At 43.0% G+C, this 14,001-nt stretch overlaps 1 long non-coding RNA gene across 1 annotated transcript in view; it reads right to left on the reverse strand.

The window, feature by feature from the left end:
* LOC138350253 (uncharacterized) overlaps nucleotides 1-14,001 on the reverse strand; it is a 232,758-nt gene that overhangs the window by 60,611 nt on the left and 158,146 nt on the right. The window contains exon 2 of the long non-coding RNA XR_011222020.1: nucleotides 8,567-9,498. This is a non-coding gene — a long non-coding RNA (uncharacterized lncRNA). The remainder of the gene's footprint in view (nucleotides 1-8,566; nucleotides 9,499-14,001) is intronic.

A 14,001-nucleotide genomic window follows, 5' to 3' on the forward strand; every position in this document is an offset into this window, starting at 1 on the left:
TTTCAGCTCATAGGATCAACTTCATCAGTATACCTCAACACACGGGATGTTTCCTTTTTTCTGAAGGTTATTTATTCATCCCGATTACTTTGTGTGTGTGTGTGTGTGTGTGTGTGTGTGTGTGTGTGTGTGTGTGTGTGTGTGTGTGTGTGTGTGTGTGTGTATGTGTGTGTGTATGTGTGGTGTGGTGTGGTGTGTCTGACTATGGTTTTGGTATCAAAATTATGTGGAGGGGATCCCCCAAACCTTGCACACAGGAATACCACCACACGAGACCAGAAGGCATGACAGGACGTGCAGAATACCCGCGTTGAAAAGCAGAGGTGCAACAGGTATTCTGAGAGAGAACTCTATCAAGATCAGAGACCCGAGACTGTTCAATACACTTCCACTACAAATAAGGGGCATAACTGGCCAACCCCTCACAGTGTTCAATAGAGAACTTGAAAAACACCTCCAAAGGATACCTGATCAACCAGCCTGTGATTCATACATCAGTCCAGCAACCAGGAGGTTGCTGGACTGGTCCTCGACCGGGCCGCGGGGAAGTTGAGCCCCGAAATCAACGTAAGGTAACCGCAATGGAGGAATGTCTCAAGAGATGGAATGAGGTAAGAAAAGGCGCTCTTATTTCCTGATGGACCTCCTTAGTGACATTATAGCAGGAAATAAGAGTTAGGAAAATGGCTTGGTATTTGTGGACGGAGAGGGGTACAAAGAAAGGAAGGAGAGAGAGAGAAAGAGGGAGAGAGAGAGAGAGAGAGAGAGAGAGAGAGAGAGAGAGAGAGAGAGAGAGAGAGAGAGAGAGAGAGAGAGAGAGAGAGAGAGAGAGAGAGAAAGAGAGTATAAAAGCGAACGATTGAGAGTGAAAGAAAAACAGAGAGAAATAGAGATGCCTTGTCTCCAGGTGGCATAAAGCAGGGCCAGGATTGTGAAGATGACACTCTCATGGTCCAAGTTTGGGAGTTTATGTGCAGCGAGCAACATTATCGATATAGCGAGCGGGACAACTTTCCAATGTTGCTCTTTCTTTCACTTACAAGGGGTAAAATGTAGAGACAGGGATTTGGCCCGTCTTGCAAGTGTAATCCCTGGACCAGCTCCCCAGTTTTGTCCACGCCTTATAATATTTGGGTTCGGATATAATATTCGGCTGGAATATAGTATTTCGGATGGGATAAATTTATACTAAAATTATTTCATTTCTGCTGGGATGTTATATCGAATGAGAATATAATATCCCAGCCCAAGGTGAATGAAAAACAGAGAGAGAGAGAAGGAAGAGAGAGAGAGAGAGAGAGAGAGAGAGAGAGAGAGAGAGAGAGAGAGAGAGAGAGAGAGAGAGAGAGAGAGAGAGAGAGAGAGAGAAAGGGAAGGAGAGAAAGAAAAATTGAGGAAGCAACAGAGATAATACAGAAATACATAAAAAACAACATTTAACTTTCTTTAAAAATACTTCATGCTCCTAAAAATACTACATGCTCCTTAACAAATATGTGTATCATTTATATATATAAATTATTGTTAAAAATAATCAACACTAAAAAAAGTATAGTATACGCCCTTCATTAATACTTAAAGTTTGCTGAAAGAATATTCCTAATTATTTATGCAAGTCTTACGCATTAGACTGTAAAATTGATACAGCATCTCGAGAACTTAATTAATGATATACAAAGTTTATCAAGTCACACTTCCCCCCCCCCCCGATTTTTTTTGTTTTAATAATGTACCTACCGCTCAGACATATCGTCACACTGACACACACACACACACACACACACACACACACACACACACACACACACACACACACACACACACACACACACACACACACACAAAGGGGGCCTGGTAGCCTGGTGGATAGCGCGCAGAACTCGTAATTCTGTGGCGCGGGTTCGATTCCCGCACCAGGCTGAAACAAATGGGTAAAGTTTCTTTCACCCTAAATACCCCTGTTACCTAGCAGTAAATAGGTACCTGAGAGTTAGTCAACTGTCATGGGCTGCTTCCTTGGGTGTGTGTGGTGTGGAGAAAAAAAATAGTTAGTAAACAGTTGATAGACAGTTGAGAGGCTGGGCCGAAAGAGCAAAGCTCAACCCCCGCAAACACAACTAGGTGAATACACACGGATCCAAAATAGATATAGTAAAATGTTGATCAACAAACCCCCGAAGACTTAGATAATATTGCCATTTATACATAAAAGTGCAGCAGAGAATCTGTAAAAACATCTCATGTACAAAAATAAGCGAAAAGTTAGATATACCAAATAGTGTCATCTTAGAAAGCTCTCTGTGCGGCACTGTGGTTTACTGATAACTGTCATGTTCTCATGACATGTTTAAAACACATTGTGACATTCGCACAAAATTCGGAACAGCTCAGCACACACAGCTACACAATGGTCACAATATAAACATCAGAGTATCACACATCGTTAGTACTAAATACACATATAGAATACTGCTACATAGTCATCCCCGGCTTGGTGCCTTTACTGATAATTAGTAATATTGAATACTATCTCACGCCTTTGGCATCACTACGAAGCTAACTGGCATGAGTGAGAACGACATTCCTGCCGCCCCACCCACCAAACACACGTATTGTACAGCAATGCTGGATGCCACATTCAATAACGCCAAACTGTAGCTAGTGTGAGACAGAAGACCTCTTGCCCGTCTTCCCCTTTACATGACCGTAAGGCGTTGGTAACAGTAGCGCTCAGAGCTAGCACCAATAATATCTAACTTTGGTTATGAGTTCCCAAAGTTTTAACTAAATTCAACATGTAGTTTGAGAGTTGAGAGCTCCCCCTCCCACTGCCTCTCACCGCCTCTTCCCCCCTTTCCACACTTGCCCATTTCGTCAGCCTTCAACAGCCACTCTCATTTGCCACCCAAAGGGCTGTAGGTCGACTTAGACGAGTGATAAAACACACATGTGACTGTAAACAGAAACAACGACACGCTATAAGACTTGACATGACTCGGCCGTTATATTACACTGTCCACCAGACACAACCAGGTACCCCATTTATATATATATATATGTCGTACCTAGTAGCCAGAACGCACTTATCGGCCTACTATGCAAGGCCCGATTTGCCTAATAAGCCAAGTTTTCCTGAATTAATATATTTTCTCTAATTTTGTTCTTATGAAATGATAAATCTACCCATTTCATTATGTATGAGGTCAATTTTTTTTTATTGGAGTTTAAATTAACGTAGATATATGACCAAACCTAACCAACCCTACCTAACCTAACCTAACCTATCTTTACAGGTTAGGTTAGGTTAGGTAGCCGAAAAAGTTAGGTTAGGTTAGGTAGGTTAGGTAGTCGAAAAGCAATTAATTCATGAAAACTTGGCTTATTAGGCAAATCGGGCCTTGCATAGTAGGCTGAGAAGTGAGTTCTGGCTACTAGGTACGACATATATATATATATATATATATATATATATATATATATATATATATATATATATATATATATATATATATATATATATATATATATATATATATATATATATATATATATATATATATATGGTGTTGTCAACACCAGACTCAAATATTAAGTATTTCAGTCTATGTAGCCCCGTTTCTTGTATATGCAGCTCCGGAATGGAAACCCCACTTCAAAAACTAGAAGAGTTCCAAAGATGTGCAACACGACTAGTTCATGAGCTGAAGGGATTGAGCTAAGAGAACTAGGGATTAAGGGACTAGATTAAGGGAACTAGATCTTGAAATACTGGAGGAAAGGAAGTAAAGAGGGAACATGATAATGAATTATGAGAATTAAATGAGAATTGACAAAGTAAACAAAGCAACAGTATTCAAAGGTAGGCACAGCTGACCAATGGGGCCACAGAAGGCGGGAATAGGAGACGATGCTCAACCTTGAAAGCGCATTAGGTTTGCACACAGCGATACACACACACACAAATACACAACCACAGAACCATACAGAACCTGACAGTTGAGAGACAGGACCAAAGAGCCAAAGATCAACCTCCGCAAGCACAACTAGGTGAGTACAACTTGGTGAGTACACGCAAACGCAAAACACACAAACACACACACACACATACAAGCACGCCCCAAAACATACACAAACACAAATTAGGAACAGTAGGAGAATGGCATAACATTTAATGGCTCCAGAGATACACAGTTTCATCGGGAGAATAATGTCTGGGGTCGTCAAGGTGACATTCTAAACAAAAGAAGGAAGGAAATATTACGGAAAATACAACTGCCCTTCATAGGACCCACCCAGTTGCCTACAGCTCCTGCACGGGGCCCACCACAGAGACCCACGCAACCACGCACCCGGAACCCACCGTCAGAGACCCCACCCGGACCACCCAACCTCCACCCGGACCACGGATCCTCTCTACCATCCAGACAAATCACTATGGCGAAACGACATCGTAAAAGACCTGGAATACCAACTGCCGTGATACTTTCCTCACTCTTCAGTAAGTCAGCTACTTCCATCCTCCCTCTCTTACTCCATCACTAACTCCCTCACACCATCCATCCCACCTACAACCCCCCCCCTTCCCCCCCCCTTCTCCTCTCCCACCAACTATCCCTCTACCCTTCTCCCCCGTCTCTTCCTCCCTTCCCTGTTTCTCTCCCACTCTCCCTCTCAACCAGTCATTGACATGTAAGATAGATAGTGCATTGGTAGTCACAGACAGCCAGAGGCATTGTTATTAGTGCCGTCAAGGAGGACTGGTGGAGATTGTTGGAGATGCAAGGGCGGGCCAGGCATCGAGGACCAAGTGTCGAACTGCCATGGGATCCTAGCAGGGGTGATGGGGAAAAGGGGGGATTGGGACTAGGGGATGTTTCTTGATAGCCAATCCACTTCCGTTTCTCGAATCCACAGTGAGCGATTGGATGCAGAGGGGCCAGTGAGGGAGTTTAATAAGATTGTGAGATTTGAAGGAGGATGATGATGATGGGTTGGGAGAGAAAAGGAACGGATAAAAATGGGTTAGAAGAAGATTGGGGTTAAAACTGGTGTGAGGAGGGATTTTAGCCATTTAGGGGGAGAAGAAGACGGAGGGGAAGGGAGAGCACTGGAACAAGATGACTGTGTGAGAAAGGTTTAGGGAGACATTAATGGTTTAGGGAGAAATTAATGGCTTGGGGTGAAGCTCCAGAGACGAGATGGTGCCGTCGAAGGGCTGGAACAGGTGACGTGGGTGGCGTGGATGAAAGTGAGATGGGATTAAATCACCGGAAAAGAAGAAGCCTGGATAGAAACAGGTCTCGGGCACATCGCAAAAACTGCTGGAAAAGGCGGAGAATGACAGTCAGTTTGGAAAATCATATCTTTTTAAGATAGATAATACTATCTTTTTAGATGGAATTCGTGGATATACTTCAAAGGACTGACTGACCTCCAGAAGTGGATAGGTTTGAAGGCATAACAATGAGGGTGTGTTTAGATATGAAAGCTTTGGTTGTGAGAAAAAAACGCATGGAAAAGGTTCGAGATGTGCAAAATAGAGAGGAATAGGTTTGGCTACTCTAGAAAGAGGGACGAATGAATTAGATTTGCATATGAGGAGATGTAGAATAAATGCTCCATTGGGAGTGGCGAGAGGAAGAATGAGTAAAGTAAGGCAGAATGAATAATTCCTTGGGTATGAGGAGAGGTGGTTGGGTAAGGTTGAAGTCGTGAGGACTAAAGGATGGTAAAGGATGGTGGGTTAGACTTGGGTTAGTTACAATATGAGGGGATCGTGAGTGAAGAAAACAGCTGATTGACAAGAGATTGGGAGCAGAGGTACAAAATAAGCAGATTTATGAGGTTGGTCGTGTTTATCAGGAAAAAATAGATTCAGAGCGAGAACATTTGAGCTCCTAATGGGGAAATTTTTTTTTAATAAACTGTCGAAAAATAGTAAGAAAAAAGTGGCCAGAGAACATATGAAATAGACGGAGAGCCAGAAGTGTCTGCGGGAAGGGTGTGGTTGAGAGGAGTATGAGCTGAAGAGAAGGGTGTGGTTGAGAAGAGGGGTGTGGATGATAATAGGATGGTGTGGCCTGAGAGGAGGGTGTGGTTGAGAAGAGGGTGTGGATGATAATAGGATGGTGTGGCTGAGAGGAGGGTGTGGTTGAGAAGAGGGGTGTGGATGATAATAGGATGGTGTGGCTGAGAGGAGGGTGTGGTTGAGAAGAGGGGCGTGGATGATAATAGGATGGTGTGGCTGAGAGGAGGGTGTGGCTGGTGGGAGGCGTTCAATCGAAAACAGACAGATGGACACACTTGCTAAGCCGTTTAATTTGTGATAACAACGTTCAAAACATGTAAACACATAGCCTGTTTATACTAAAATATTACAATTACGTTTTCACAATAATATTTTTGTGTTCAAAAATTCGTTTATTCGCAATTTTAACGGAAAATCATGAATATACATTTAGATTTAGACGCAAAAGATCTGTACAAAAAATAATAACATATGCAACGACGACGCATCGAGGTATAAGGAAAGGGTGGAGAGAGAGAGAGAGAGAGAGAGAGAGAGAGAGAGAGAGAGAGAGAGAGAGAGAGAGAGAGAGAGAGAGAGAAGAGAGAGAGAAAGAGAGAGAGAGCGAGGACTAGAGAGAGAAGAAAGGTGTTAAGGAGGCGGGAAATTAGGAAGGTCATTAGGAGATAGGCGAGAGGGAAAAGTGTGACAAGAGGAACAGAAGACGATACAGTGGTGACAGTGGGAGCAATGGCATACAAAATGCGGCTACAGGAAACGAAAAGGGTTGTAAATGGAAGGAAATAAAAACGGTTCAATAGGAAGATATGAACTAGAAGAAGGGCGGAGAGGCGTGAATATGTTCGTGCAGAGTTCGATCCCCCACTGTGAGTCGTAGAAGAGGAGGCCGACGCTAAATTTGGTCATTTTGATTAAAGTCTTCTCCGGTTATTTAAGTTCGGCAGCTGGAACACACAACTCCTGTTGTTGACAGTTGTGCTGGGAAGGAGTGCTGGGAGAGAGGTCCGGAGAAGGGGAGGGAGGGTAACAAGGATCCGGGGACAGGGGCAAATTGGAAGGGACCTTGGGGAAAGGACTAGGGAAAGAAGGACCTTGGGGAAAGAACTAGGGGATTTCAGGACAATACACCTTGAGGAGGTGACCTGGAACTAGGCACCACTTGGGATGCAACACTGGGAAGGCGGCCGTTGGGAGGGGAACCTGGTCCCGGAGCCAGAGCCTGTGGGAGGGACAAGGAAGTGGGACATCAGGGTAAAGGAGGGGAATAAGGGGGACGAGGGAAATAGTGGAGGGACAAGAGGAAAATAGACCTGGGGAGAAGGACAGGGAAGTAAGACTTACTTCGTAGTGAGGGAACTTGAGAAGAGATAGATTTCATAGCGAAGGGACCTGGGGGACAAAGAAAGGTAGATCAAGAATAGGGGGCCCCCCTTAGAGCCCCTACGATAATCTATCACCTTTTCTCTGGGTTACGGGCAGCAGTCCCTTAACCAAAGTGTCAAATTTAAGCCTTAAAAATGTAATGTACTTACATTTCACTTGATTAACGCTGGGAGTTGCTTTAGGAAATTTTGTCGAGGATGAACTCTCACAATGTTCATCGTTAGTGTCGAGTCAGTGTTCTTCCATCGGTGAGTCAGTGTTCAGCATCTATATCAGTGTTCTTCATCGGTGGGTCGGTAACAGTGTTCATCATCGGTGAGTCAGTATTCTTCATCGGTGAGTCAGTGTCAGTTATTCTCATCGGTGAGTCAGTAATAGTATTCCTCATCCGCAAGTCAGTATCAATATTCCTCATCGGTGAGTCAGTAAGTCATTTTCATCGGTGAGACAATATCAGTGTTCCTCATCACAGATACGGTGTTAGCATGTATTTTCTTCCCGAAATACTGACAATATAAGGAGAAATACACGACAATGTATGCCAGTATATCGAGACACTAGGTAAACACTCAAGATGAAATACATCGACGAGAAATATATTTAGTAACAGTTATCGTCAAAAGAGATATAATTCATATCTCAGTAAGACGAACAATATATAAATGATGTTTACCAAAATGAATTTGATGACATCATGAAGAACAAACGTCGCATGGATGTGTGTGTGTGTGTGTGTGTGTGTGTGTGTGTGTGTGTGTGTGTGTGTGTGTGTGTGTGTGTGTGTGTGTGTGTGTGTGTGTGTGTGCGTGTGCGTGTGCGCGTGCGTATATGTGTAGCCACATACACACATTTGATACAAGCTGCAGATACAATAATAATATAAATTATATTCCATGTAAGCTGCATGGAAAAAAATGGTCATCACACAAAATTCCAAATTTGGCAAACAATTATACCAGATTCAGTGTTTTTGTGCCCAGCTGAGACACACACACACACACACACACACACACACACACACACACACACACACACACACACACACACACACACACACACAGGAAGTACGCACAAATTATATAAATTTATAACGCCAAGCCGTTAAATATGCACTATATATATATATATATTTTTGTTAAGAAAATTTGTACTCACAATGCAGTAGTGGTGGACCTCCTACGGCAGAAGACTGCTGTGTTGCGCGCCGGCGTGTCGTCTCTCACCTTCGGTTCCACCACCTGCAGGAGGGGAGTGATCCGATCTACACACAGGCTCTTGCTGCGGTCTCGCCGCGGTGGAGCAGGGGGGTCAAGCCCTCCTGAGGGCGAGATGGACGAGCTCGAAGACTGCCGCTTCTCCGACCTAAATCTTGTGATGAGCTTCATGTCGAGACAGAGCATGTTGGGTTGACCGCGAGTACCCGAAGAGCTGTTAGGAGGCCTGCTCGAGGCCCTCCTCGCTCGCTCACTCGTCCTTTGTTTCTTAATACTGACGATGCATGGCAGCCGATAGGAGCAAGAGCTGAGGTCGCTCCAACGGCACGATTTCCAGGTATAACTCTCTTACCTCCTCCTCCTCGTGGGCATCGATATTTCGTAAGAATGGAGATCGCTCCAGAGACATGGCTCTCAATCTCCTGGCATAATCGTCTGTTATCGCAAGACCAAAGATTGCTCCTTCTTCAGGGGTCTCCTGATATTGCTCTCAGGCTAGTTTCATGATCGTCGATTATCGCTTGAGTGCAAACCGTTCCACCGACAGGGTCTGTAGATATCGTCTCTTCCTTTGTGCTGGGATCGATGCCATATTGTAAAACGGATCTTACATCATCCCAATCTTTAGATGGTGAGAACACAGACGCTTTCTGCTTTTGTTGGCGTAGAAGATTTGTTTGGCCTCAGCATCCGTGGGTCTTCCCATCTTTACTCGGGACTTTTCAAAATTGAGTCGTCTTAAGACTGGCCTGAATGAGGTGTCAAGTTTCCTCTCTTATTTCTCTCTGGTCTTGGGTGATTGACCACGAGAGATCTGTTTCCTGTCTCGTCACTTCGATGACCTTGCTTGGTCTGCTTGTAACTCTTGAACGCCTGTGATAGAACAGGATGGAAAGATTAGATTGACCTGAATTAAATGATATTGTGTACCTGTAATTATTCTTCATTATAACAAAAATAATGTTACTATGGTACAATACCGTAAATTCATGTTAATAATATATAAATATCGCAGCTCAGACTAGGCAGCATGATGCAGATCTAATGCGAGGAAGATATTTCGAGAAGTTAGCCGAAAGGATAATGAACTCCAGTCGTCTGGTAAATTTTGTAAAGTTTTAATGCGTGGTGGTATTATTTACCTGTTTCACTGGCTAAGTCTGAACCCATTCCCATTTAATGAGTCTAGCCATAAATAAACGCTAATGCCTTCAACAAAAGTTCATAAAAATAGCACAAATCTGCAGCAGCAACGGATCAGTGTCCGTAGTGGAGCGTCATACACAATTGCTGTTGTTTCATCTAAGTTTTTGAAAGAAGTTTGATTGAATTGGCTATGTATGGAGATTTGATATTCTTTGTCCTGCCGGTGCGTCGCTCTTGACAACACCGGGGTCGAATACTCCACAAGGAGATGGGAAATGTTTCTTATAAAGTTATTATGGAGGAAAGTGTCTCGGGCTGGTTGGTAGGATAGAGAGAGAGGGGACTTTCGGCAAGAATCAGAGCGGGAAGTGCACTCCTTTGTTCCATTGTATCGCATGTTGAGCACGGCAACTGAGAGCATCAGAAGCCGTGCAACATGCATCATCATCTCTCCGTTTCTGTTTTCTATTTCAAGAGGTCGCCTACAACGACAATATCAAATCCTCCCCCCCCCTCCCCCCCGTGACCGCCAGAAAATTCCATCTTAGCGTGATAGAACAGCTATTCAAGCAAGCATAAGTAAGTTACGGGCATTTCAAAGGGTCGCATGAATATCCTATGCGCTTTCGTCCAAACCAGGAGCACTCGTAGGAGGAGGAATATTGAAGGAGAGTTAAAAAAGCTGCTTTCATCTCCCGAGGTCGGCATGTATCGTAGATTAAATCGCAAGTAACCCAGACTCATTATGTTGCACAGTCAAACGTGCACAGAATTTGCACGCCCCCGCGATGTTGTGTCTTCACGTTGCTGCCAGTTTTAGTTGTGCTATAGTTCCATCTACCGCAAGTGAGTATACCGTGACTCAGTGCACCGGTAGTGAGTATACCGCGACTCAGTGCACCGGTAGTGAGTATACCGCGACTCAGTGCACCGGTAGTGAATATACCGTGACTCATGTGCACCGGTAGTGAATATACCGTGACTCATGTGCACCGTTAGAGCAATATACCGTGAATCAGTGCACCGTTAGTGAATATACCGTGACTCAGTGCACCGGTAGTGAATACACCGTGACTCTGTGCACCGTTAGTGAATACACCGTGACTCAGTGCACCGGTAGTGAATATACCGTGACTCAGTGCACCGTTAGAGAATATACCGTGAATCAGTGCACCGTTAGTGAATATACCGTGACTCAGTGCACCGGTAGTGAATACACCGTGACTCTGTGCACCGTTAGTGAATACACCGTGACTCAGTGCACCGGTAGTGAATATACCGTGACTCAGTGCACCGTTAGAGAATATACCGTGAATCAGTGCACCGTTAGTGAATATACCGTGACTCAGTGCACCGGTAGTGAATACACCGTGACTCTGTGCACCGTTAGTGAATACACCGTGACTCAGTGCACCGGTAGTGAATATACCGTGACTCAGTGCACCGTTAGAGAATATACCGTGAATCAGTGCACCGTTAGTGAATATACCGTGACTCAGTGCACCGTTAGAGAATATACCGTGAATCAGTGCACCGTTAGTGAATATACCGTGACTCTGTGCACCGTTAGAGAATATACCGTGAATCAGTGCACCGTTAGTGAATATACCGTGACTCAGTGCACCGGTAGTGAATACACCGTGAATCAGTGCACCGTTAGTGAATATACCGTGACTCAGTGCACCGGTAGTGAATACACCGTGACTCTGTGCACCGTTAGTGAATATACCGTGACTCAGTGCACCGTTAGTGAATATACCGCAACTCAGTGCACCGTTAGTGAATATACCGCGACTCTGTGCACCACTAGTGAATAAATCCCATATATAAAGCTTAACCACAGCTTTTTGAAAGTATTTAAAATAATGCTCAACAACTTGACTGTCGCTATTAGGTTCAGAGCTTAAAAGCTCCAGGAAACGGGAGAGAGAGAGGAGGTATAGGGAGGGGGAAGGGTCAGAATTTATACCAGAATCGCCATACGGATCCAGTAAGTCCTTTTTAACTAGAAATGAAGCTTCCACTCCAATGTTTTGAGCTTAAAAGAAAGCTTAAGGTTTTGAGGGGCTTGATCAGTTGGGGGTTCTTGGGCTGCGTTGTAAACAATGCGTTAAGGTAATAAACTACATTTCCGTATTTCATTTCATTGTACAACGTAGTACATCGTTATATTAATAAGCAATAAATAATTACTGTACACTCGATAAACACTATTCGTTTATTGAGTGTACAGCCTAGAAAATCGATATATCGTAATAAATATATATATATATATATATATATATATATATATATATATATATATATATATATATATATATATATATATATATATATATATATATATATATATATATCATTATTATTATACACACGAAAATATCATATTTTCATGTGTATAATAATAATGATTTAAATAATTACAATGACAGATAATTTGATAATACAGGTGAGTCACACGTTATTAATTATATTATGCATTAGGTAGCTTTAAGTGATAACAATCATCTTTATAATGATGATGATGATAATATTAATAATAATAAGAATAATGACAATACTGTATTCACAAAGATATCACAATTCTTGAAAGTAAAATTGACAATATAAGAGAAGGTTACAAAACTTTTTTGTAATATCACTAATACATTCAAAACTGAAAACAAAAATCATGCGGATTATAATGAACAAAATGAAAATTAGCAACGCAAGAAAATACAAAAAAGTTCAGAGTCAAACAAAATCGACCTTTTTCAAGTTTACCTTCACTACGATGATGTAACCACACGAGGCATAGTGATTAGAACAATTACTTAAGTTTTAAGACATATAGACAGCCGTTCCTTGAAGACGAGTGACAACACAACCCTGCTCCCTCTCTGAGCCATTACGTACCTTAAGTACATTCGTATGTACTTAAGGTACTTAAGGCAACACAGGAAGGCAACATATCCTTCACCAAGATGGCATATAGCCAGCACCTAAGAACATCAACAGCAAGCACTGATAAACCTGAATAAGAACGACTAATTAGAATTAGAATTAGAACACTATAGAGACAGAGATCAACACACACTTGTCTGCAGCATCACTAGCAACAAGGTCACCACAACATGTGTGCATTCTCAGCCTTTGATTTGCAACAACATTCTCTTGATTTGCAACAACGTACACGAAGTGCTGACTTTACCCAGAAACGCACGAACCCAAGCAGCCCACCTAACTTCACATCCTGATGCGTAGAAAAATGTGGATTTTTGTGAGCCGAGACCTTTCACATATTTTGTAATCTGTACATGGGGGGGGGGGATAACACAACGTGCAAAATGAGACCTACTAGACGAGAAGAAAGGTTATAACAACATATTCGTAGGTAAACCTTCACGTAACTTAACTGTGAAGAATTAGAAACACACGTATGACTACCGTGTCGATGTCACCCTCACGCACGCACGAACCACGACCCGTTAACTTCAAGAGTGATGACCACCTCATCAAAGACGGAAGCAACACAGGAAGACTAAGTGTGAAGATTCTTAAGCCACTAAATGATATAAGAAGACATGAACTGATATGAAGGAAGATTCAATGTTGCTGCCACTCTCCCTTTGCATAGTATATTGTAAGACAAAATCCCTTTTGCTTTTCAATTGACTTCCATTAAGCTGACCTCGCCTCCATCGACGGTTTAGAGACGGGCCCCGGAGCTAGATTTCTATCCTTATAAATACAACAATGGGAGTGTATGGATACAAGCATACAATATAGTGCAATGAATAACAATCGCACGCACGCACACACACACACACACATATATATGTGTGTAAATCACGAAAAATAAACACGTGATTAAAAATGTGACAGTGTCAGACCACGGAGGAAGAATTGAAACAGGAATTTCCTTACAAAAACAGGAAGGAAATTCCTGTTTCAACTCTTCCTCAACACCCACACACACCCACACACACACACACACACACACACACACACACACACACACACACACACACACACACACACACACACACACACACACACACACACACACACACACACACACACAGGGGGTTAGGGGCCTCGTAGCCTGGTGGATAGCGCGCAGGACTCGTAATTCTGTGGCGCGGGTTCGATTCCCGCACGAGGCAGAAACAAATGGGCAAAGTTTCTTTCACCCTAAGTGCCCCTGTTACCTAGCAGTAAATAGGTACCTGGGAGTGAGTCAGCTGTCAC

Source organism: Procambarus clarkii, chromosome 44 (genome assembly GCF_040958095.1).
Source record: "Procambarus clarkii isolate CNS0578487 chromosome 44, FALCON_Pclarkii_2.0, whole genome shotgun sequence".
Taxonomy (NCBI): Eukaryota; Metazoa; Arthropoda; class Malacostraca; order Decapoda; family Cambaridae; genus Procambarus; species Procambarus clarkii.